The sequence below is a fragment of the Mobula birostris genome, chromosome 17 (genome assembly GCF_030028105.1).
Source record: "Mobula birostris isolate sMobBir1 chromosome 17, sMobBir1.hap1, whole genome shotgun sequence".
Lineage (NCBI taxonomy): Eukaryota > Metazoa > Chordata > Chondrichthyes > Myliobatiformes > Myliobatidae > Mobula > Mobula birostris.
In genome coordinates this window covers 3,856,536-3,883,059 of record NC_092386.1, presented here as the reverse complement: position 1 = coordinate 3,883,059, position 26,524 = coordinate 3,856,536, and the positions used below count along the sequence as shown (strand labels likewise).

Here is a 26,524-nt window from a genome sequence, read left to right as displayed (position 1 = left end):
CACCATACACCTTGGCCTTTCACCTCTGCTTCTTAATGAAACATAGAAACATAGAAACATAGAAAATAGGTGCAGGAGTAGGCCATTCGGCCCTTCGAGCCTGCACCGCCATTCATTATGATCATGGCTGATCATCCAACTCAGAACCCCGTCCCCGCCTTCCCTCCATACCCCCTGACCCCCGTAGCCACAAGGGCCATATCTAACTCCCTTTTAAATATAGCCAATGAACTGGCCTCAACTGTTTCCTGTGGCAGAGAATTCCACAGATTCACCACTCTCTGTGTGAAGAAGTTTTTCCTAATCTCGGTCCTCTATCCTCAAACTGTGGCCCTTCATTCTGCACTTCCCCAACATCGGGAACAATCTTCCTGCATCTAGCCTGTCCAATCCCTTTAGGATCTTATACGTTTCAATCAGATCCCCCCTCAATCTTCTGAATTCTAACGAGTACAAGCCCAGTTCATCCAGTCTTTTTACATATGAAAGTCCTGCCATCCCAGGAATCAATCTGATGAACCTTCTTTGTACTCCCTCTATGGCAAGGATGTCTTTCCTCAGATTAGGGGACCAAAACTGCACACAATACTCCAGGTGTGGTCTCACCAAGGCCTTGTACAACTGCAGTAGTACCTCCCTGCTCCTGTACCGGTCTATAATTCCCCGGTTTCTCTCTCCCTTCTTTTTTAAAAAGTGGAGTTACTTTTGAGGGATATTAGTCATCAGGATCAGGGTAGCCTTGACAACATGATTATATCTCGGCAAAATACGTGCCCAAGCTTCTTCATACCTTATATCCTTGCAATCTATTTTCGATATTCTTTCATTGTTTTTTGTGTTTCATTTGGTCTTCTGAATATATTCCTTGATTTCTTTACTCTCTGAAGAGGTACTCTCTACATAATAATTAATGCTTGGTGCTGACAACCAGCACGAGTAATGGGTGGCCAATGCATACAATGAGGGCTACTAGGAAAGGGTACGGGGTGTTTAACACTCAGCTTGGCAGCTTAAGTTGTTTGACGAAAATCCAATGGCACCCAAAGGCAAAGCTATTACCTTCTGGTACACTGTCCTGTTCATTGAGTGGGATAAAAAGTCAGTCAAACTCCTGGAATTTTGCAAATGAAATTGGCCAAATGAGGATAATCATTGCTACTTTACAGTAGAAAGCAAGCACCGAGTTAATGAAGATTTCTCAATGGGTTTATACACAACTATAGGCAACCTTCGCAATGTCAGCCTTAGAATCAGAATCAGATTTAGTGTCACCGGCATATCTCATGAAATTTGTTACCATGCATTGTTTAAAGAAAATTGGAATAGAGACCTAAAGTTCATTGTCATGAGCTCATGATCAACTGATTGCCCTACAGCCTGGTATGGAAAAGGCTACAGAAAGTGATGGATACAGCCCAGTCCATCACAGGAAAAGCCCTCCCCATCATTGGGCACATCTACATTGAGCACTGCCACAAGACAGTAGCGTCCATCATCAAGGAACCACCCCACGCCACCCCACCCCCCTGACCATTTTGGCAATTCCCTTTTCTCGCTACAGCCATTGGGCAGGGGTTTGATCGTTTTGTGCCATGTCGCATGACGTAGGTGATCATGGCAAATTTTTCTACACAAGTGATTTGCCATTGCCTTCTTCTGGGCAGTGTCTTTACATGACAGGTGACCCCAGCCACTATCAATACTCTTCAGAGATTGTCTGCCTGGCGTCAGTGGTCGCATCACCAGCATTTGTGATATGCACCGGCTGCTCATAAGGATATCCACCACTTGCTCCCATAGCTTCATTTAACCTTGATTGGTAGTCTGAGCTGGTGCTACACCTTGCCCAAGGGTGACCTGCGGGCTAGTGGAGGGAAGAAGCACCTTACACCCCCTTTGGTAGACACATGTCTCCAAACCACCCCCCCCCCCCACCCACAAGGGTGCAGAAGGTACAGAAGCCTTTGGTTCCACACCACCAGGTTCAGGAACAGTTATTACACTATAAGCATCAGGCTCCTGAAACAGTGTGGATAACTTCAGTCACCTCAACTCTGAACTGATTCTACAACCTACAGAGTCCTTACAAAGACTCCTCTACAACTCCTGTTCTCAATGTTATTTTTACTTACACAGTTTGTCCTCTTTTACACATGGACTATTTGTCATTCTTCATATGTTTATGAACAGCTTTTTTGGAGATTTCTATTGTATTTCTTTTCAAGGTCATCAGATTTTGGAGGATTCTGGCATAAATAGAGTTAAACTTCTTGCCAAGATTTTAAGGTTGAGACATAAACTCAATGGCATATTTCTACCGGTGTACCGTGGAGAGCATTCTAACTGGTTACCTCGCCATCTGGTACGGAGGATCTGAAAAAGCTTCAGAAAGCTGTAAACTCAGCCGGCTCCTCACGGGCACCTTCAGTGAGCAATGTCTCAAAAAAGGCAGCATCCATCATTAAGGATCCTCGTCACCCAGGACATGCCCTCTTTTCATTGCTACCATCAGGGAAAGAAGTACAGAAGCCTGAAGACACACACTCAACATTCACAACAGCTCCGTCCCCTCTGCCGTCAGATTTCTGAAAGGACTTTGAACTTATGGACACAAACTCACTATTTTTTCTTTCACTTTTTTGCAGGACTTATTTCATTTAACTAATTTAAATTCTATACATACCTACTGTAATTTAAAGTTTCTAATTAATGTCCTGCTGCAGCAAAACAACAAATTATGCAACATATGCCAGTGATATTAAACCCGATTCTGATTATAAATGGTTGAGTGAACTCAGCCTTTTTTCCTTGGAGCAATGGAGGATGAGAGGTGACCTGATAGAGGTGTATAAGATGATGAGAGGCTTTGATCGTGTGGATAGTCAGAGGCTTTTTTCCAGGGCTGAAATGGCTGCCACAAGAGGGCACAGGTTTAAGGTGCTTGGAAGTAGGTACAGAGGAGATGTCAGGGGTAAGTTTTTATGCAGAGGGTGGTGAGTGCGTGGAATGAGCTGCCAGCGATGGTGGTGGAGGTGGATACGATAGGGTCTTTTAAGAGACTTCTGGATAGGTACATGGAGCTCAGAAAAATAGAGGGCTATGGGTAACCTCGGTAATTTCTATGGTAAGGACATGTTCAGCACAGCTTTGTGGGCTGAAGGGCCTGTATTCTGCTGTAGGTTCTCTATGTTTCTATGTTTCTAATTCTATACTAGCTAAAGTGTGAGAAGGCCTATTGGTGTCCTTGCAGCAAGACAAATAGCTTTGTGAACGAACCTGGTGAATAATATCCTGCTTGGCTTTTGAGGAGAGCTGTGAACTGCCTGGGGCAACCAGGGAGTAAAATTACAAGCAGTTTGGTCTATCTCGTACTTCCTAAGGATTTCTTTATTTGGATGATATTCTTACAACAATCCCAAGTACTCACTTAAAACTAAATAGTTAAGATAAAAATTACAAATACATCTTAAATTTTGACAAGATCCTCACCACGTACCTGGAATTGCTTTCAGGACTTTCTGAATGGACAATGAACACAACCTCACTATTTTTGCTCTCATTTTGCACTGCCTGTTTGAGTTAATTTTTAATACATATTTCATATTGTAATCTATAGTTTTTTATGTGATGCACTGTACTGTTGCAATCAAAAAACAAATTTTATGACATACGTCAGTGATATTAAACCTAATCGTGATTCTCTGTCCGAACCAAAGACTAGATGAATTGTGTTGCTCACAATGCTGCTTATCAATGAACTGTGGTAATTGTCAGAAAGAGTTTCTCGACCATCTGTGAAAGAGTGAGTTGTCATTAAAGTGGGACTCTTTTTCAGGAAATGATGGAATTTGTTGCCTTGCTGCTGGGGGTGGGGTGGCATTGGGGTGCCTTTGAAGTTCTAACGTTTTAGCTGTCATTTATTCTTTGGGGTGCTCCTCTGTTTTGTGGGTGTTTGCGAAGAAAAAGAATTTCAAGGTGTATATTGTATACATTCCTCTGACATTAAATTGGTTGAACCTGTTGGATTTCATACTCTGCATTCCTTTTAAACAAGCCTGCTACAAGAGAGGCATGTGTGTTGTCTATAAGATACTAATTTAAACTGCAGCCCTCCAGGAGGGTAGATTCAAATGGTGGACATTTTGCAGTCTGTTCAATGTAGGTAAGGTGTGTGTAATTAGAATCAAAACAGAGCTCGGGATTGAAAGGTATGATGAAGTGAGTCGTGATTGTCGGATTCCGCAGGAAGCAATTGCAGAGAGTAGGAAGCCAGCTTCCTCCTATTTATGAAAGGTATCAGAGAAGGGCTAGTTAATTCATTTGTATTTATTTAGATATGCAAGGTGGAACAGGCCCTTCCAGCCTAACGAGCCCACCATGCAGCAACCCACATATTTAACTCCAGCTCAATTACAGGACCATGTTACATTGACCAATTAACCTATTAACCAGTTTGCCTTTGGGCCGTGGAAGGAAACCGGAGCTCCCAGAGAAAACCCACCTGCTCCCAGGACGAAACGTACAAACTTCTTACAGGCAGCATCAGAATTGAACTCCGAACTCCAACACCCCGAGTTGTAATAGCATCATGCTAACTACACCTCCCTAAAGCCATAAAATATCTAGATTAGAATGAATCTAAAGTACTATGCAAAAGCCTTAGGCTCATATATGTACATATATACATATATCTTGGGAGCCTAAGACTTTTGCACAGTACTGTAGTAATTTTATGTATTGCACTGTACTGCTGCCACAAAAAAAAATAAATTTCATGTGAGTGATGATAAACCCGATTCTGATCTGAGTCTCTATGGTGGACTGAGAGTGGGAAGGGAGCAGGGAGAAGGGGATCATGGTTGGGAAAAGGGGAAGGGAGAGGGGAGGGAATGAGAAGCACCAGAAAGATTTGCTGTGATAATCAATAATCCAATTGCTTAGAATCAAATTACCTTGCCCGGTGTCTCAGGGCTGGGTGTGTCTGCACCCACACCACCCCCCGCCCCGTCATTCCTTCTCTGCCACCTGTCCCACACCCCTCCCATGGCACTCCACCCTTGCCATTCCCAACAACCCTCTCTCCCGCCAGATTTACAACCTCACTCTCTGCTTTATGTTGACAAATACAGTGCTGTGCAAAAGGGCTTAAGCTCCGTAGCCAAGTGTGTGTATCTAAGACTTTTGCACCATACTGTGTGCGTATAAATGCTAAAGCATTATTACACTTTGTATTTAGCACTATATTGCTCTAATTGTGAATTTTTCTCACATCCATATGAGATTCAGATTCAGATTTAGATTTATTAATCACATGTACATTGAAACATACAGTGAAATGTGGTGTTTACATTAACAGCTGACACAAACTAACAATGTGCTGGGGGCAGCCGCAAATGTCACCACACATTCCGGCACCAACATAGCATGCCCACAATGTTCAGCGGAACAACACAGGATGCAAGCAACAAAATAACAACAGCATAACAAGCCTCTTTCCTCCCTCCTGGTCGCCCCATTACAGGGAGGATATTGAGAGTGTCCAGAACCCTTTACAAGGATGCCACCTAGATTAGAGGGCACGAGTTAAAGGAGAATTCAGACAAACGTGTTGTTTTCTCTGGAATGGCGAAGACTGAGAGGAAACTTGATCGAAGTGTATAAGAATTGAGAGGTAGAGACAGCTGTTATCTTTTCCCCACAGAGAGAGTACCAAATCCCTGGAATGAGCTGTCTGGAGCCAGATACAATAAGAGTGTTCAAGAGTTAGGCAGAAACGTGAGTGTTCAGGAAATGGAAAGATCTGGATGTTAGTTGGTGATTTGATCACTAATTTAATTCATTCAGCGCAATATTGTGGGCTGAAAGGCCTGTTCCTGTGGAATGCAGTGCTATGTTCAAATTTCATTTCAAAGTTATTTAGCAGTAGCAAAAATTAAAAGTAAGAAAAGCTAGAAAAAAGATAAATAAGGTAATATTAAGAGACTCGGGTAAATTTTGACTGGAAGAAACAGATCTAGGAGACAGAATATGGAAGAATGTTGATTGAAACCATAAATTGAAGATTTCAGAATCAGAATCAGGTTTAATATCATTGCCATATATCATGAAAATTGTTGTTTTGCATACACAGTATATTGCAATACATAATAATAAAAATTATGAATTACATTAAGAAATACATATAAAAATTAAATTAAGTAATGCAAAAAGAGAGCAAACAATAGTGAGGTAGTGTACATGGGCTCATTGTCCATTCAGAAATCTGCTGGCAGAGGGGAAGAAGCTGTTCCTGGAACATTGAGTATGTGCCTTCAGGCTCCTGTATCTCCTCCCTGACGTAGCAATGAGAAGAGGGCATGTCCTGGGTGATGGGGGTCCTTAATGACGGATGCCGCCTTTTTGAGACATTGACTTTTGGAGGTGTCCTCTGCGTTGGGGTTTAGTGTTAAGCACACTACCTCTTTTCTGAAGGTAGTAAACACCTAGATGAACTGGAAGGTGGCACAAGGAGATGATGTGACAAACAGGAGTTCCATTCAACACACTCTAAAACAGTGCATACAGAAAGTACAATCATCTGGCCGCCGATTGATAAAGCATGATTAGAATTTTGTCAAAGTATTAAGAAATCATGGCACCAAGAGAAAACTATTTCAGCCAATGTAACACAGAGAACTGACTTTTCACCTCTGCCCTCAGGGGCCACTTTATTAATACCTCCTGTACAGAGTAAAGTGGCCACTGAGTGTATGTTTGTGGTCTTCTGCTGCTGTAATCCATCCACTTCAAGGTTCACATGTTCTGCTTTCAGAGATGCTTTTCTACATACCAATGTTGTAACTCTGATTATTTGAGTTATTATCACCTTCCTGTTAGCTTAAACCAGTCTGGCCATTCCCCTCTGACCTCTCTCATTATAAAGGCATTTTCGCCAACAGAACTTCCACTTTCTGGATTTCTTTTTTGATGTTTGCTTCATTCTGGGTAAACTCTGTTGTGTGTGAAAATCCTAGGAGATCAGCAATTTCTGAGATACTCAAACCACCCTGTCTGCCACCATGTGGCATTCCACAGTCCAAGTCACTAAGATCACATTTCTTCCCCATTCTGATCTTTGGTCTGTACAATAACTGAACCTCTTGACCATGTCTGCATGCTTTTCTGTCATGTGCATGGTCAACATCAAAAGAAGTACAAAATTACCATTACAGTACTACTACGTCAGCTCAGGCCTAGGGGGTCTGTACTGTACTGTAAAAATACATAGAAACATACATAGAAAATAGGTGCAGGAGTAGGCCATTCGGCCCTTCGAGCCTGCACCACCATTTATTATGATCATGGCTGATCATCCAACTCAGAACCCCGCCCCAGCCTTCCCTCCATACCCCCTGACCCCCGTAGCCACAAGGGTCATATCTAACTCCCTCTTAAATATAGCCAATGAACTGGCCTCAACTGTTTCCTGTGGCAGAGAATTCCACAGATTCACCACTCTCTGTGTGAAGAAGTTTTTCCTAATCTCGGTCCTAAAAGGCTTCCCCTCTATCCTCGAACTGTGGCCCCTCATTCTGGACTTCCCCAACATCGGGAACAATCTTTCTGCATCTAGCCTGTCCAATCCCTTTAGGATCTTATACGTTTCAATCAGATCCCCCCTCAATCTTCTAAATTCCAACGAGTACAAGCCCAGTTCATCCAGTCTTTCTTCATATGAAAGTCCTGCCATCCCAGGAATCAATCTGGTGAACCTTCTTTGTACTCCCTCTATGGCAAGGATGTCTTTCCTCAGATTAGGGGACCAAAACTGCACACAATACTCCAGGTGTGGTCTCACCAAGGCCTTGTACAACTGCAGTAGTACCTCCCTGCTTCTGTACTCGAATCCTCTCGTTATAAATGCCAGCATACCATTCGCCTTTTTCACCGCCTGCTGTACCTGCATGCCCACTTTCAATGACTGGTGTATAATGACACCCAGGTCTCGTTGCACCTCCCCTTTTCCTAATCGGCCACCATTCAGATAATAATCTGTTTTCCTATTTTTGCCACCAAAGTGGATAACTTCACATTTATCCACATTAAATTGCATCTGCCATGAATTTGCCCACTCACCCAACCTATCCAAGTCACCCTGCATCCTCTTAGCATCCTCCTCACAGCTAACACTGCCACCCAGTTTCGTGTCATCCGCAAACTTGGAGATGCTGCATTTAATTCCCTCATCCAAGTCATTAATATATATTGTAAACAACTGAGGTCCCAGCACTGAGCCTTGCGGTACCCCACTAGTCACCGCCTGCCATTCTGAAAAGGTCCCGTTTATTCCCACTCTTTGCTTCCTGTCTGCTAACCAACTCTCCACCCACACCAATACCTTACCCGCAATACCATGTGCTTTAAGTTTGCACACTAATCTCCTGTGTGGGACCTTGTCAAACGCCTTCTGAAAATCCAAATATACCACATCCACTGGTTCTCCCCTATCCACTCTACTGGTTACATCCTCAAAAAATTCTATGAGATTCGTCAGACATGATTTTCCTTACATAGATTGTACTAGCATGGGTGGAGCATTGGCTGGTTGGCAGAAAACAGAGAGTGGGAATAAAAGGATCCTATTCTGGCTGGCTGGCCTCCGGTTACCAGTGGAATTCCACAGGGGCCGGTGTTGGGACCGTTGCTTTTTACAATGTATGTCAATGGTTTGGACTATGGGATTAATGGATTTGTGGCTAAATTTGCTGATGATACAAAGATAGGTGGAGGAGCGGGTAGTGTTCAGGAAAAAGAGAGCCTGCAGAGAGACTTAGATAGTTTAGGGGAATGAGCAAAGAAGTGGCAAATGAAATACAATGTTGGAAAGTATATGGTCATGCACTTTGATGGAAGAAATAAACAGACAGACTGTTGTTTAGATGAGGAGAGGTTTCAAAATGCAGAGATGCAAAGGGACTTGGGAGTCCTTGTGCAGGATACCCTAAAGGTTAACCTCCACGTTGAGTCGGTGGTGAAGAAGGCGAATGTAATGTTGACATTCATTTCTAGAAGAATAGAATATAAGAGCAGGGATGTGATGTTGAGGCTCCATAAGGCATTCATGAGACTACACTTGGAGTATTGTGTGCAGTTTCGGGCTCCTTATTTTAGAAAGGATATACTGACATTGGAGAGGGTTCAGAGAAGATTCACGAGAATGATTCCAGGAATGAAAGGGTTACCATATGAGGAACATCTGGCACTTCTTGGGCTGAATTCCCTAGAGTTCAGGAGAATGAGGGGGGATCGCATTGAAACATTCTGAATGTTAAAAGGGCTGAACAGATTTGATATGACAAAGTTATCTCCTATGATAGGGGAGTCTAGGATGAGAGGGCACGACCTCAGGATTGAAGGATGTCCGTTTAGAATTGATGCAGAGAAATTACTTTAGTCAGAGGATGGTAAATCTATGGAATTTGTTGCCACAAGTGGCTGTGGAGGCCAAGTCATTGGGTGCATTTAAGGCAGAGATAGACAGGTTCTTGATTAGCCTGGGCACCAAAGGGTCTGGGGAGAAGGCAGGGGAGTGGGGACGACAGGAAGAATTGGATCAGCCCATGATTGAATGGTGGAGCAGACTCGATGGGCTGAATGGCCTATTTCTGTTCCTATATCTTATGGTCTTATGGTGTTATAGATTGACATTTAGATAAACCCATCATGCCTTCTGGGGCAGAGGCTGCCAACAGCAGCTCGCCAGGGTCCGCTGCGCTGGGACAGTCTTTCTGGTTTTTTCCAGGTGTAGCCCATCTCCTTGATGTTGAAGATCCTTCCTTTCACAAGGATGAGATCTTTAGAGCTTCTGTTGGCATTTCTGTGGCTCTGGATTTTTATGGGTTGGCATTGTTAGCCCCCTGTCCAAACCGCCTCCTTTCACAGTGGGCTTGGGACCATCCACGCCAGAGACAATCTATGATCTATGTGTGAAATAATAAACACCCATACAGTATTTATTGTTTTACACAAATTCACTGCAGACTAACGGAATTATAATCAATAATTGATTAAAAACAATATGTTGAAGGTAATTGTTACTTTTATTCTGCAAACTGTGAAAGAGAGGTCATGCTCTCTTCTCACTGTCGCCATCAGGAAGAAGATAAAGGAGCCTCAGATCTCACACCACCAAGTTCAGGAACAGTCATTACCTGTCAAGCATTAGGCTCTTGAACCAGTGGAGATAACTTCATCCATTTTCACTTGCCCTATCACTGAACTATTTGCACAACCCACGGGCTCACTTTCACGAACTATTCATCTCATGTTCTCAATATTTATTGCTTATTTATTTATTATTATTGTTACTTTCTTTCTTTTTGAATTTGCACAGCTTGTTGTCTTTCACACAATTGTTGTCCACCCTGTTGGTGCGGTCTTTCATTGATTCTATCATGGGTATTGGGTTATTATAAAGAAATAACAAGCAGGACAGACAAAGGAGAATCAGTTGATGTTGTGTACTTGGATTTTCAGAAGGCCTTTGACAAGGTATTATACATGGGGCTCCTTAACAAGTTACAAGACCATGTTATTACAGGCAAGATTCTAGCATGGATAAAGCAGTGGCTGATTGGCAGGAGGCAATGAGTGAGAATAAAGGAAGCCTTTTCTGGTTGGCTGCCTGTTTCTAATAGTGTTCCACATAGCTCTGTGATGGGACTGATTCTTTTTACATTATATGCCAATGATTTAGATGATAGAATCTCTACCTTAGAGATGTTAGCATTAATTTCAAGAGGACTAGTCTATAAAAGTAAGGATGCAATATTGAGACTTTATAAAGCACTGGTGAGGCCTCACCTGGAGTATTGTGAGCAGTTTTTGGGCCCGTATCTGAGAAAGGACATATTGAAGCTGGGGATGATTCAAAGGAGTTTCACGAAAATAATTGCAAGATTGAACAGTTTGTCATGTGAAGAGTGCTTGACGCCTCAGGGCTTGTATTCACTGGAATTCAGAAGAATGAAGGGTGACTTCATTGAAACCTATCGAATGGCAGAAGGACTTGATAGAGTGGATATGGAGAGGATGCTTCCTCTGGTGGGTGAATCTACGAACTGAGGAGACAGCCTCGGAATACAGCGGCATCCTTTTAGAATGGAGTTAAGCAGGAATTTCTTTAGCCAGAGAGTGATGAATCTGTGGAATTCATTGCCACTGTTTGCTGTGGAAGCCAAGTCCTTATGTATATTTAAAGTAGAGATTCAACGATTTTTAATTGATCGGGGATGAAGGGATACCGGGAGAAGGCAGGAGATTGGGACTGAGAGGGAAAATGGATCAGACACGATGAAATGGTGAAGCAGACTCAATGGGTCAAATGGCCTAACTTGGCTCCTATGTCTTATGGGCTTATGGATTCATTTAGTATACCCATGAGAAAATGAATCTCCGGTTATATATGGCTACGTATATCTAATTTGATAATAAATTTAGTTTGAAGTTTGAATTTTTTAAAACATACTGTGTTTTATTTTTAAAGTTCAAAGTAAAATTTATTATCAGAGTATATACATGTATCTACATACAACCCTGAGATTCTTCTTCTGTGGGGATACTTAAGTCTATAGAACTGTGAACAGGATCAATGGACAACAAACTGTGAAAATGCTAATATAAATAAATAGCAATAAATAATGAGCATGAAATAACAAGATAATGAGTCCTTAAGGTGAGGCCATCTGTTGTGTGAATGCCAGAAGTAGAATGAGTGTGGCTATCTCCTTTTGTTCAAGGGCCTGATGGTTGAGGGGTAGCAACTGTTCCTGAACCTGGTGGTGCGAGTCCTGAGGCGTCTGGACCTGGCAGCAGTCAGAAAAGAGCATGGCCTGGGTGGTGAGGACCTTTGATGATGGATGCTCCTTTTCTACAGCAGCATTTCATGTAGACGTGCTCAATGATCAGGAGGATTTCACCCATGACGTACTGGGCTGAATCCACTACCTTTTGTAGGACTGAAATTATGCTAAATGTGATATATTGATTGTTTTGTCAACCTACCAATCAGTCTGACATCCAAAGTATTTATGGGCTATGTTTTCATACAATATCTCTGGGCATAATGTTGAAACAAGAGAGATGTGTGTGTACAAGTCATAGAAATGGAAATCAATTTCTACACTAAATAAGTCACAGTCTCCAAATATGTCGACAAGACCTGCATTTCTCAGGTTATCGGAAAGGTAAAACAAGATACAGAATTAAATTACTCATTCTGAATTGGAGGAAAGTGGTGATTGTCCGTCAAACCCAACAATGACAGGAGACCTGTGCAGGGGAGTTTTTAAAGTGGGAACGCCACTGCACTGCAGCAGTTCCACACTCAGGTCCTCGGAGACCCGTGTCTCGTGGTACAAGTAGTCATCAAAACTGGACTCTTCCTCGGTTGCAGTGTATAACCATGACTTCCTCTGTGCCTTGTCATGCCATTCGCTCTCTACAGCTACCTTCCTGGCCATTGGATCTCACTGTTGACCTCATCCACCCAGTCGGCCAGAGCTGACCACGCATGCTAGAATATGCCTGTCTCTGCCTCACCGGGGTATCAGACCCACTGGCTACTCTCACCTGTCGAAGCGGTGTACCGGCTGTGGCCACTGTCACGTGCAAACAGCTAATTGGCGACACAGGTGAGAGACGAGTGTCTGGTGGGGACAAAAGGTGAGTGAACTTCCCCAGAATGGACACGACAACCCTCTTTACCAGAGGTGCTACCTCTCCCTGGGCATTATTAAATTGTAAATAAATATATACATAATGTATATGTGTATGTGTATGTGTATATAAACTGAGATGCATTCTATATTCAGTTGGAGCTTATAGCTAAGCAGAGAGAAATTCATGTATTTAATATTTCAGTAATAATTGAGTAATATTGTAAATATAATTGTTTGATTAAGCATTCTTTGTTGTTTACGTAATGCGTCGTGGGTTATATGGAAAAGTATGTGAGTGGTTTACGTCATTACACAACCACATTATAAATGCACGCTCCTCACTAAAAATAAAAATGAAATGTACATTTTCTCCTGGGCCCTGTCTTTTTCTTTCAATTAGTTTTATGCTTTGGAGTTACAAAACATAACGGTTCACCTTTGGCCTCTGGGTCAACATCTAGTATTTCATCAGCTCATAATTTTGCTGAAATACCCATGGTTTAATGATGCACTGTTTTTATTTCTTAAAATGAAGCAAGGAGAAAAATCCCCCGACTATGAAATACTGCCTTATTTCCTTCCGTATCTTCCTCCTCAACAATTGCATTTCTTCAGAGAATTTAACCAGGTTAAACAATGCTCTTGAGGAAAAGGTTAAAGGTAGATTACATACTCAGCAACACTTGGGGTCTTCATTAAGTTAAAAAAGATACATATGTCTTCCTTGCAGATGCAAAGATATTTCTTCAGTGCATTTTATCCTCAATACCTAAGCAAGCCACTTTACCAAAGACAGAAAGAGAAAGAGAAGTGCCTCCAGCAAACTGAATTTGAGATTTACATCCACATTTAAAGACATGACAACTTATTCATATTGATGTCTCCCAGCTGCTCAGCTTTAAATCAGGAAAGAATTCAAATTTAAATAGATGTTATATATTTTATCAGCTTAATCGGGGGTTGGTTGTTGTTTAGCAAGGAGTTTGGACCTGTTTATTGGTTCTTATTGAAAGGGGTTATTTTTTGTTAGCTCTCAAGTTTTTTTTAAATATAATTGTGTTATTTAACTATTTCAACATAAAAAGGGTTGACATAGTGTGCAATTCGTTGAAGAACGTGAGATGATTTTTAATGAGAACCTTATGGTCTCTTGGAAGAGTTCCATTTCGAAACGCTGATGCATGATTATCAATCTTTTTCTCATCTTTGTCTATTAAAATGGCTGGGCATGATGGTCAAACGGCCTGTAAAGAGCTACATGATTCTACAACATTCAACAGATCTCATTGAATCCTATCAAATATTGAAAAACCCGGACAGAGTGGACAGGGAGAGGATTTTGCAATAGTGGGGGAGTCTATGACCAGATGGCACAGTCTCAGAATACAAGGACATTTCTTTAGAACAGAGATAAAGAGGAGTTTCTATCAGATGATGAATCTGTGGAATTCATTGCTACAAGTGGCTGTGGAGGCCAAGTCATTGGGTATATTTAAAGTGGAGGTTGATAGGATAATGATTAGTAAGAGTGTCAAAGGTTACAGGGAGTCAAATGGAGTTGAGAGCAATAGGGATTGAGAGGGATAGATCAGCCATGGTGGAATGGCAGAGCAGACTTAATGGGCCAAATGGCCTAATTCTGCTCCTACATCTTATGGGCTTAATTTTTCCTTTATTTGCCCTCACTGACTTGATGAGGGAAGGGATTATGAATGGCACCCACTGTTGATTTGAATTCCCAGAATCCATTGTAAGTTGCATGCCTGTTTTTGTCATAGCTGATCCAAGGTTATTACTTCATTTGAGGCCTTTTGCTTTAAGTCAGTTTAACATCAGAGTTACTTCAGCCTTACTCTCTGTTCAGAGATACTGACGATCTGGATCAGAGAACAGCAATGAACAAAAGCTGTTCAAATCTGGAGCACATTTTTGTCCAATATCACATGTTGGCATGAAAATTTATATCTTATATACTTCTCAAAGTTCAAAATTCAAAGTCAATTATTATCAATGTACAAATATATCACCATACACTACCCAGAGATTCACTTTCTTGCAGGCATTCACAGTAGGACAAGGAAATATAATAAAATTGATAAAAACAAAACTCACACAAACAAAGGTTATGGAATCAGGTCAGTACTGAGGTGAATGAAGTTATAGAACATAGAACATAGAATAGTACAGCACAGTACAGGCCCTTCGGCCCACAATGTTGTGCCGACCCTCAAACTCTGCCTCCCATATAACCCCCCACCTTAAATTCCTCCATATACCTGTCTAGTAGTCTCTTAAACTTCACTAGTGTATCTGCCTCCACCAATGACTCAGGCAGTGCATTCCATGCACCAACCACGCTCTGAGTAAAAAACTTTCCTCTAATATCCCCCTTGAACTTCCCAATCCTTACCTTAAAGCCATGTCCTCTTGTTTTGAGCAGTGGTGCCCTGAGGAAGAGGCGCTGGCTATCCACTCTATCTATTCCTCTTAATATCTTGTATATCTCTATCATGTCTCCTCTCATCCTCCTTCTCTCCAAAGAGTAAAGCCCTAGCTCCCTTAATCTCTGATCATAATCCATACTCTCTAAACCAGGCAGCATCCTGGTAAATCTCCTCTGTACCCTTTCCAATGCTTCCACATCCTTCTTATAGTGAGGTGACTAGAACTGGACACGGTACTCCATGTGTGGCCTAGCCAGAGTTTTATAGAGCTGCAACATTACCTCGCGACTCTTAAACTCTATCCCTTGACTTATGAAAGCTAACACTCCATAAGCTTTCTTAACTACCATATCTACCTGTGAGGCAACTTTCAGGGATCTGTGGACATGTACCCCCAGATCCCTCTGCTCCTCCACACTACCAAGTATCCTGCCATTTACTTTGTACTCTGCCTTGGAGTTTGTCCTTCCAAAGTGTACCACCTCACACTTCTCAGGGTTGAACTCCATCTGCCACTTCTCAGCCCACTCCTGCATCCTATCAATGTCTCTCTGCAATCTTTGACAATCCTCTACACTATCTACAACACCACCAACCTTTGTGTAGTCTGCAAACTTGCCAACCCATCTTTCTACCCCCACATTCAGGTCGTTAATAAAAATCACGAAAAGTAGAGGTCCCAGAACAGATCCTTGTGGGACACCACTAGTCACAATCCTCCAATCTGAATGTACTCCCTCCACCACCACCCTCTGCCTTCTGCAGGCAAGCCAATTCTGAATCCACCTGGCCAAACTTCCCTGGATCCCATGCCTTCTGACTTTCTGAATAAGCCTACTGTGTGGAAACTTGTCAAATGTCTTACTAAAATCCATGTAGATCACATCCACTGCACTGCCCTCATCTATATGCCTAGTCACCTCCTCAAAGAACTCTATCAGACTTGTTAGACACGATCTGCCCTTCACAAAGCCATGCTGACTGTCCCTGATCAGACCATGATTCTCTAAATGCCTATAGATCCTATCTCTAAGAATCTTTTCCAACAGTTTTCCCACCACAGATGTAAGGCTCACTGGTCTATAATTGCCTGGACTATCCCTACTACCTTTTTTGAACAAAGGGACAACATTCGCCTCCCTCCAATCCTCCAGTACCATTCCCATGGACAACGAGGACATAAAGATTCTAGCCAGATGCTCAGCAATCTCTTCTCTCGCCTCGTGGAGCAGCCTGGGGAATATTCCGTCAGGCCCCGGGGACTTATCTGTCCTAATGTATTTTAACAATTCCAACACCTCCTCTCCCTTAATATCAACATGCTCCAGAAATTCAACCTCACTCATATTGTCCTCACCATCATCAAGTTCCTTCTCATTGGTGAATACCGAAGAGAAGTATTCATTGAGTGCCTCGCTCACTTTCACAGCCTCTAGGCACATCTTCCCTCCTTTATCTCTAATCGGTCCTACATTGACTCCTGCCATCCTTTTTTTCTTCACATAATTGAAGAATGCCTTGGGATTTTCCTTTACCCTACTCACCAAGGCCTTCTCATGCCCCCTTCTTGCTCTTCTCAGCCCCTTCTTCAGCTCCTTTCTTGCTTCTCTATATTCCTCAATAGACTCATCTGATCCTTGCTTCCTAAATCTCATGTATGCTGCCTTCTTCCACCTGACTAGATTTTCCACCTCACTTGTCATCCATGGTTCCTTCACCCTACCGTTCTTTATCTTCCTCACCGGGACAAATTTATCCCTAATACCCTGCAAGAGATCCCTAAACATCGACCACATGCTTTAAGAGCCTAATAGTTGAAGGGTAATAACTGTCCCTGAACCTGGTGGCCTGGGATCTTTTTCCTGATAGCAGCAATCAGAAGAGAGCACGGACTGCACAGGGTCCTCGACGATGGATGCTGCTTTCCTGTGACAGCACTCCTTACGGATGTGCTCAGTGGTGGGTGAGATTTTCCTCTGATGGACTTAGCTGTTTTCAGCACTTTTTGCAGATATTTCCATTCTTGGGCATTGGTGTTTCCACACCAGGCTGTGGTGCAGCCGGTCAGGATGCTCTCCATTACGCTTCTGCTGAATTTTGTCACCGTGTTGGATGACATGAAATATTGGGCATGCTTCCAAGAAAGCAGAGGCATCGCCTCGTTTACTTTGTAATGGAATTTATATCCAAGTCCCAGGGAGATCCTATGAAATGATAACATCAGGGAATTTAAAGTTGCTAACCTTGCCCACCTCCGATCCCCAAATGAGGGCTGGCTCATGGACCTCCAGTCTTCCTGCTGTAGTTAATCACCAGCTCTTTGGTTTTGCTGACGTTAATGAGAGACTGTTCTTGTGGCACCATTCATCTCCCTCTTATTTACTGATACGTCACCACTTCTACAATATCAATTATTACTTGGCTAACAGGTAGCTAACCAAAGCACTCTGTGGAGTATACTGAACTACAAAAGATCTGCAGCAATATCTTCCAAAAGATTGAAATGTAACTCAGTATTTGTTTCAGAATCATAAAGATGTTAGATTTTATTTTAAATAACAACTTTCCCAAATTAAATTTTATTCCCCAAATTAAATTACATTTAGTTCCAATGTACGAGCATCCTCTCTCTGCCCACTAGTCACTCATAGTTCTGCCACAGGAAACACAAAGGGATAATCATCAAGATTAGTAGCGTACCAGTTATCACAATAGCTCAGGAAGTCGGAGTATGGAATTTAATCCCGACGTCCTCTGTAAGGAGTTTGTACGTCCTCTCCATGAAATGCATGGGACTTGCAGATACCTCCTCTTATTTACCCCTCGATCGTGACCCCACTAAGGAGCACCAGGCCATTGTCTCCCACACCATCACCGACTTTATCTGCTCAGGGGATCTCCCATCCACTGCTACCAACCTTATAGTTCCCACACCTCTCACTTCCCGTTTCTACCTCCTACCCAAGATCCACAAACCTGCCTGTCCTGGCCGACCTATTGTCTCAGCTTGCTCCTGCCCCACCGAACTCGTTTCTGCATACCTCGACACAGTTTTATCCCCCCTTGTTCAATCCCTTCCTACCTATGTTCGTGACACTTCTCACGTTCTTAAACTTTTCGATGTTTTTAAGTTCCCTGGCCCCCACCACTTTATTTTCACCATGGATGTCCAGTCCCTATATACTTCCATCCCCCATCAGGAAGGTCTCAAAGCTCTGCGCTTCTTTTCGGATTCCAGATCTAATCAGTTCCCCTCTACCACCACTCTGCTCCGTCTAGCGGAATTAGTCCTTACTCTTAATAATTTCTCCTTTGGCTCCTCCCACTTCCTCCAAACTAAAGGTGTAGCTATGGGCACCTGTATGGGTCCTAGCTATGCCTGCCTTTTTGTTGGCTTTGTGGAACAATCTATGTTCCGTGCCTATTCTGGTATCTGTCCCCTACTTTTCCTTCACTACATCGACGACTGCATTGGCGCTGCTTCCTGCACGCACGCAGAGCTCGTTGACTTTATTAACTTTGCCTCCAACTTTCACCCTACCCTCAAGTTTACCTGGTCCATTTCCGACACCTCCCTCCCCTTTCTAGATCTTTCTGTCTCTGTCTCTGGAGACAGCTTATCCACTGATGTCTACTATAAACCTACTGACTCTCACAGCTATCTGGACTATTCCTCTTCTCACCCTGTCTCTTGCAAAAACACCATCCCCTTCTCGCAATTCCTCCGTCTCCGCCGCATCTGCTCTCAGGATGAGGCTTTTCATTCTAGGACGAGGGAGATGTCTTCCTTTTTTAAAGAAAGGGGCTACCCTTCCTCCACTATCAACTCTGCTCTTAAACGCATCTCCCTCATTTCACGTACATCAGCTCTCACTCCATCCTCCCGCCACCCCACTAGGAATAGGGTTCCCCTGGTCCTCACCTACCACCCCACCAGCCTCCGGATCCAACATATTATTCTCAGTAACTTCCGCCACCTCCATCGGGATCCCACCACTAAGCACATCTTTCCCTCCCTCCCCCTCTGCATTCCGCAGGGATCACTCCCTATGCGACTGCCTTGTCCATTCATCCCCCCCATCCCTCCCCACTGATCTCCCTCCTGGCACTTATCCGTGTAAGCGGAACAAGTGCTACACATGCCCTTACACTTCCTCCCTTACCACCATTCAGGGCCCAAACAGTCCTTCCAGGTGAGGCAACACTTCACCTGTGAGCCGGCTGGGGTGATATACTGCGTCCGGCGCTCCCGATGTGGCCTTTTATATATTGGCGAGACCCGACGCAGACTGGGAGACCGCTTTGCTGAACACCTACGCTCTGTACGCCAGAGAAAGCAGGATCTCCCAGTGGCCACACATTTTAGTTCCACATCCCATTCCCATTCTGACATGTCTATCCACGGCCTCCTCTACTGTAAAGGTGAAGCCACACTCAGGTTGGAGGAACAACACCTTATATACTGTCTGGGTAGCGTCCAAGCTGATGGCATGAACATTGACTTCTCAAACTTCCGCTAAGGCCCACCTCCCCCTTGTACCCCATCTGTTACTTATTTTTATACACACATTCTTTCTCTCACTCTCCTTTTTCTCCCTCTGTCCCTCTGAATATACCTCTTGCCCATCCTCTGGGTCCCCCCCCCCTTGTCTTTCTTCCCGGACCTCCTGTCCCATGATCCTCTCATATCCCCTTTTGCCTATCACCTGTCCAGCTCTTGGCTCCATCCCTCCCCCTCCTGTCTTCTCCTAACATTTTGGATCTCCCCCTCCCCCTCGCACTTTCAAATCTCTTACTCACTCTTCCTTCAGTTAGTGCTGACGAAGGGTCTCGGCCTGAAACGTCGACTGCACCTCTTCCTAGAGATGCTGCCTGGCCTGCTGCGTTCACCAGCAACTTTGATGTGTGTTGCTTAAATTTCCAGCATCTGCAGAATTTCTGTTGTTTGGGTTTTCTCTGGGTGCTGTGGTTTCCTCCCACATTACAAAGATATACCAGTTGGTAGATAATTGGTCACTGTAAACTGTCCTGTGATTCGGCTAGGATTAAATTGGGGTTGCTGGGCAGCATGTCTCAAAGGGCCAGAAGGGCCTATTCCACACTGTACCTCTAAGTAAAAAAAACAAAAGAAATAAAGTCAGGGATATAACTTGATGATGACAGGAGAATAATTTGACAATTTTCATGTTCCTCATGCTTGAGTTTCCAGGGTAAATAGGGATGCAGCAAACTGCCAATCACAAAAATATGTTGAAGTACTATCAACCTCACTATTTATGGCTTTGGATCTTTCAACTTCGATGTTCAGAAACTGCCTGAATCAAATGTGTGAATAAGTTATATGTCTATTAAGTGTCACATGACATTATTCAGGCATTTTCATATCAATCAGAATTACTTTAATTTACCTGTGAATTATGGGCAGCCATTTTTACTCTGGATTAAAGTAACTTTATTATAAAAGTCCATGTATGTCACCATATATAACCTTGAGATTCATTTTCTTGTGGGCATACTATAGAATAATGACAATAACAAATTTGAGTGAAGTTGTCCCCTCTGGCTGAGGGGTAATAATTGTTCTTGAACCTGGTGGTGTGAGTCCTGAGGCCCTGTACCTGCTTCCTGTGGCAGTGGTGAGAAGAGAGCATGGCCTGTGTGGTGGGGGTCCCTGACAATGGAAGCTGCTTTCCTGCAACAGTGTTTCATGTAGATGTGATCAATTCTGGGGAAGGAGCTGGAGTCAGGAAAGTGATGTGAGGTTGGAAATTATATTTTCATTTTGTTTGGTGTACAATTTTAACTTTGAATCGGCAATAATCTTTTTGCCTCGAAGTAAAAAGGGCAAGGGTTCAAATGCCAGAGGCTGGAGTGCATAATCTTGGCTGGTACTGTGGTGAAGTTTACGGGGAACTTCCTACTCAGAATGCTGCCATTCAGATGAAACATTGCATGTACTTGACCTCTTAAGTGGATGTAAAATATTGTAAAGTATGATTCAAAGAGAACTAGAGGTGTTCTCCAACCACGTGATCATTTTCATCCTGTTGTCATTTTAGGCTGCTTGCTGTGCAAAGATTGGCTGCTCCATATCCCATTAAATTGCAGTTACTATAGTTCAGTAGCTCTGCACACTCTGGGTGGTCTTTGAAGTCATGAAGGTGCCACATAAATACAGATTTTTTTTTGTTTTTCCTTTGATTTTTGAACCTTATGAAGTTTGTTGGGTTAAACTCCTTGCTAATTGAAGAATCCATAAGGTTGTCGCAGCCAGGGGTAGTAGTGGGGAGAAGCTCCCGCTACCTATTAAATGCTCCCAATGGTGTGCGTCTCAAATAGCCTCTGACAACCAAGTCCAGCTCCTGGCCATCACGTGTGTCTTAGCTCCTAAGCCTAGCCGAACCATTTCTACTAATGGCAGAAGGGGCAAAGACAGGTTGATGCCTTAAAATCAGTGTGTTCAAGCAGGTAGGGCTCGTTAGCCATAGATAGCAGCTCCTCTCGGAGACTGTAATCTCTGAACTCAAACCTCTTCTGCATTGAGGCTATACCCTTTTATGTGGAAGGCTTCAGGAGTAAACCCTGGAGGAAAAATCCAGAGCTGGAGCCCCTGAGACAGTTCTATATTGGGCTGAATCCTGACTGGCAACTCCTGTGACGCCACTGGTGCCAAACTGTATCAGTCTCTGCCATTCCTTTGGATTCATCAGCTGTGTGGAGAGGGGGACCCTGCTGCATGGGCAACAGCTTGCTCTCCATATCGTACTGCCCTGGTTTGCATATTAGCTAGGACATAACATCCATGGGTCCATCCCACCCAATGGAGGTCCTCAATTTTTTTGCATCTGATCCTTCATTCCCACATCAGTAAACTCCTCCGCACAAATATTATCAATCCGACATTGTTAACTTGTTGAAGTGAGTCTACAGACCATGCATAAACTTAATTTCACCCCCACTCACTTCAAATGATGTGATGCCTATTAGGATTAACAATGTGAGTTTGAGTTGAAATGAGAACTAACCATAAAATATATCGAGTTTGGCTGCTTTATCACTGGCATTTGCCATGATTGTCAGTCACCCAGTGCATGTAGGAAATTAATATCAACCCTACTGTGGCCTGACAATCTATTAGGAAGCAGAAAAAGCTTTGTTTTCCAAATCACACTATCAGTTTAAAAGATGCTTTGATTCTTATCCTTACTTACAGCATCAAAATGGCAGTCCACTTTCAAAGTTCAAAGTTCAAAATGAATTTATTGTCGAAGTACATATATGTCACCACATATAACCCTGTGATTTATTTTCCTATAGGCATACAATAAATCTATAGAACAATAACTATAACAGAATCAATGAAAGACTGCTCAACTTAGGTGTTCAACCAGAGTGTAGAAGACAACACTGTGCAAATACAAAAAGAAAGAAATAATAATAATAAATAAACAATAAATATTAAGAATATGAGATGAAAATCCTCAAAATAGAGTCCATAGGTTGTGGGAACATTTCAATGATGAGGCAAGTGAAGTTGAGTGAAGCTATTCTTTTTGGTTCAAAAGCCTGATGGTTCAGGGGTAATAGCCGTTCCTGAACTTGCTGGTATGAGTCCCAAGGCTCCTGTACCTTTCTTAAACACGAGAGATTCTGTAGATGCTGGAAGTCCAGATTTACACTTACAAAATGCTGGAGGAATTCAGCAGGTTAGGCATCGTCTATGGAGAAGAATAAAGAGTAGGTATTTCGGGCTGAGACACACCATCAGGACTCCCGATGAGTCACGATGAAGGGTCTCAGCCTGAAATGTTGACACTTTCCATAAATGCTGCTGGACTGCTGAGTTCCTCCAGCACTTTGTGTGTGTTACTCTACTTTCTTAATCTTTTTGGGCACTTGATGTGACCAATCACAACTAATTCCAATGTATCTACTTCATAGTCCATCTCAGATAATTTGACCTCACTTCATCCTATTGCCATCTAGTCACTTTGTAGCCAGACATCAACAACAGCTCCTTTTCCTACCCCCACAAGTGCAGAACACTATTAATAATCTATTCCTAACCCTCTCCTCTTGTACGCACATCCACTGGCTTTCCCAGAATGGCAATAGCTGGTTGTACGCAGTCAACTTCCATGTGGTGACAAAACAATTCTTCTCCCCATAGTCTCACTTACTGGGTTAATTGTCTCATTGTTTTTCCAACATGCAGCTCAGGCACACAGTTTAAGTGATGATAAAACCAATGCAATTATCCCCAACCTCCAGCACAAATCTGGATCATCGACGAAGTTTCTATCGGCCTCCAAACCATCCTTCAGATCAAACCAGGCTGCTCACAACTTTGGCACTTCTGATTTGCAATTAATGTCCCAAGCACATATTCTGTTCAGCAGTGGTAAAGCCTGTTTCAATCTACTCAACCTTACTGCCTGCTACTTAAGCCCTTACCTATCGATTAGATTGGATGAAGTTAAAAATCTAATGAGGAGGTTAGCTTCCTGCTCTTTTCAAACTTACACTTATTGAATATCTCACTTTGTACATCTTCTGGTCCTGTATATCTTGTCTTGTGTATATTCTATTGATTTATTTACAGCAAGGAATAGGCCCTTCCGGCCTTTCGAGCCCCACCACCCAGCAACCCTCAATTCAACACCAACCTAACCACAGGGCTATTCACAATGACCAATTAACCAAATACCCAGTAAGTCTTCACACTGTGGGAGGAAACTGGGGAACCCAGAGAAAACACGCGCATTCCATGGGGAGGACAGACAAATCCCTAATGAGGCCACTGGAATCTCCAGCTGCAATGCCCTGAGCTGTAATAGCATCGTGTTCAATCCTGCTTCTCATTTACCATTCATTTCTTCCACCATTAACACACCCAATTTCTCTAAATTAAAGCTCTTGTCCTAATATTAGTTCCTAATTGATATTACCACTTCCTATATTGCTGTCAATAACCTCCTGCAATGGTATAAACTCTTCCAGGGTGACCTATCTCCCACTTTACTCTTTGTAAATCCTTCCCCTCCTATCCAGGGAGTGGGAGCACCTCTGGTGAAATTCCAGGACTCCCTCCAACTGTGGGATCTTTAAATGATGTCTTGTTTCTTCCCTTCAATCATTATTATTATCTGTCTTCAAGCTCATTGGCTCACTAATTACCATCTGGAATTGTTTGTGGTCCTGACTAACAATGATATCCATACTATTCCATTGATCTTTCCATTTAAACATCAGAGATATACAGGATTTATTATTCTATCCTCCCTCTAAGTTTCCAGTGTAATATATCCACCATCAATGATCAAGGAGTTACAGGATTATATGTCCACAAAAGCAAGTTCATATCATAATGAAGGATCAGATGAGATTTACAAAAATGATTCCAGAATTGAAAGGCTTATCATATCAGGAGTGTTTGATGGCTTTGGGCCTATACTCACCAGAGTTCAACAGAATGACGGGAAAAGCTATCGAATGGTGAAAGGCCTCGATAGAGTGGATGTGGAGAGGAAGTTTCCTATGGTAGAGGAGTCTAGGGCCAGCCTCAAAATAGAGGGACATCCATTTAGAATGGAAATGAGGTGGAATTTCTTTAGCCAGCAAGTGATGAATCTGTGAAATTCATTGCCAAGGCAGCTATGCATGCCAAGTCATTGGGTATATTTAAGGCAGTGGTTGATAGGTTCTAGATGAGTCAGGGAGAAGGCAGGAGACTGGGGATGAAAGGGAAATGGATCAGCCATGATGATATGGCGGAGCAGACTCGATGGGCCGAATGACCTAATTCTGCTCCTCTATCTTATGGTTTTATATTTGTCAATATTTCAAAACATTTGAATTCTGCTAAGAGAAACATTGTTTAGCATGTCATGTGGTGCAACTTCTAAACTTTGCTGGGCAAAAATTCTCTTGAATATTTTTGCAGCTGCAACACACAAGTATTATCGTACTATTTCTGAACTATCATGTGCCATACTGATACATTGCAACACACAATTATCCTCCATTCTCTGTAGGTCTCCTACCACACAGTACATCTTCCAAGTGATACTTATCCTCTGCTGATTTACATAGTGCTACACTATTTAGATGTGTGGCAGAGTGGAGATATGTCCCTACCAGTGAATGTGTAAGGTGCTCTTTCCCTCTGCTGGCCTATAGGTCAACCTTGGGCAAGGTGTGACAGCTGCTTAGCCCCATCTCTTGATCAGGGTCACATGGAGCCATGGGAGCAGGTGGTGGATGGGTGTATGAGCAGTTGGTGCAAATCACAAGTGGTTATGTGACCATTGACGTCAGGCAGACAATCTTTGAAGAATATTGATAATGGTTGGGGTCACCTGCCCAGAAAAGGACAATGGCAAACCACTTCTGGAGAAAAATTTGCCAAGAGCAATCATGATCATAGATGGAAAAAAGAATAAGTAAATTAAAGACAGATGGGAGACCATGATCACCCACGTTATATACGACATGGCGCATAATGAAGAGGAGCCTATTTTGGAGGCTTGTGGACATTAATTGACATACATATTTATGGAAAATAGAAGTTTAAGTGGTCCACAGTTATCTAATAATGGCACAAGCAAGATTTCCAAAGAAATTGATGCTGTGGTTTAACAATAAAGGGTTTCAGTGCATTGAATAATTTTGCAAGGAGCCAGTGAGCAAAATAACAAAGGGGATGAGTGTCAAATTAACACCAATAATCCAGGTAAAGTGAAGCCAGGAATAATAAGATTAATCAAATATTAAACAATGTTTTTGATATCTGCACAAGCAACCTGGAAGACGTGCACCTTCAGGGTGTGACCCTGTGACCCTGTGACCCTGTAGATGACCCGATTCCTCTGCAGTATCACGGACTGAAGCATCGCGGGAGTTCAGAACATCGAACCAGCGATGTACGCTGCTGTCGAAATAAAGGACACGGCAGACTGTAACATCGAAACAGCCAGCTGTTGGCCTCCCCTCTCGCTGAGGCATTTGAGGGGAGGGGAGGCGAAGGGAGGTTGGATGCGTTGTTGCTTGTGCATGCGAGGGGAGCTTGGGGGTTCTAACGTTTTTTTCTGTCATTCATTCTTTGGAGTTTTTCTTCTGTTTTGTAGATTTCTGCAGAGAGTAAGAATTTCAGGTCGTGCACTGTACACATTTTCTGATATTAAAAGGAACCATTGAACGTGTGAATGTTTTATCATTCAAAACGTATAACTTTAATGGCAAATCGACTTGAGCACTCATATTTAATGCCAATAACTTTAGACAACCCAACTTCAAAACCAAACATTGAAAACAATTGGAAATAAAATACAAGTTCTGAACTTATTGGATCTATGAGAAATATATTCAATCAATTTAAACTTT

The 26,524-nt window shown here is 42.7% G+C and overlaps 1 long non-coding RNA gene across 2 annotated transcripts in view; it reads right to left on the bottom strand.

The window, feature by feature from the left end:
- LOC140211361 (uncharacterized) overlaps positions 1-26,524 on the bottom strand; it is a 71,299-nt gene that overhangs the window by 28,474 nt on the left and 16,301 nt on the right. Inside the window, exon 3 of one of the 2 annotated variants that reach the window (XR_011889432.1) lies at positions 25,793-26,272. The exons of the other annotated variant lie outside the window; for it this stretch is intronic. This is a non-coding gene — a long non-coding RNA (uncharacterized lncRNA). Of the gene's footprint in view, positions 1-25,792; positions 26,273-26,524 lie in introns of those variants that run through there. 2 annotated transcript variants of the gene reach the window in all.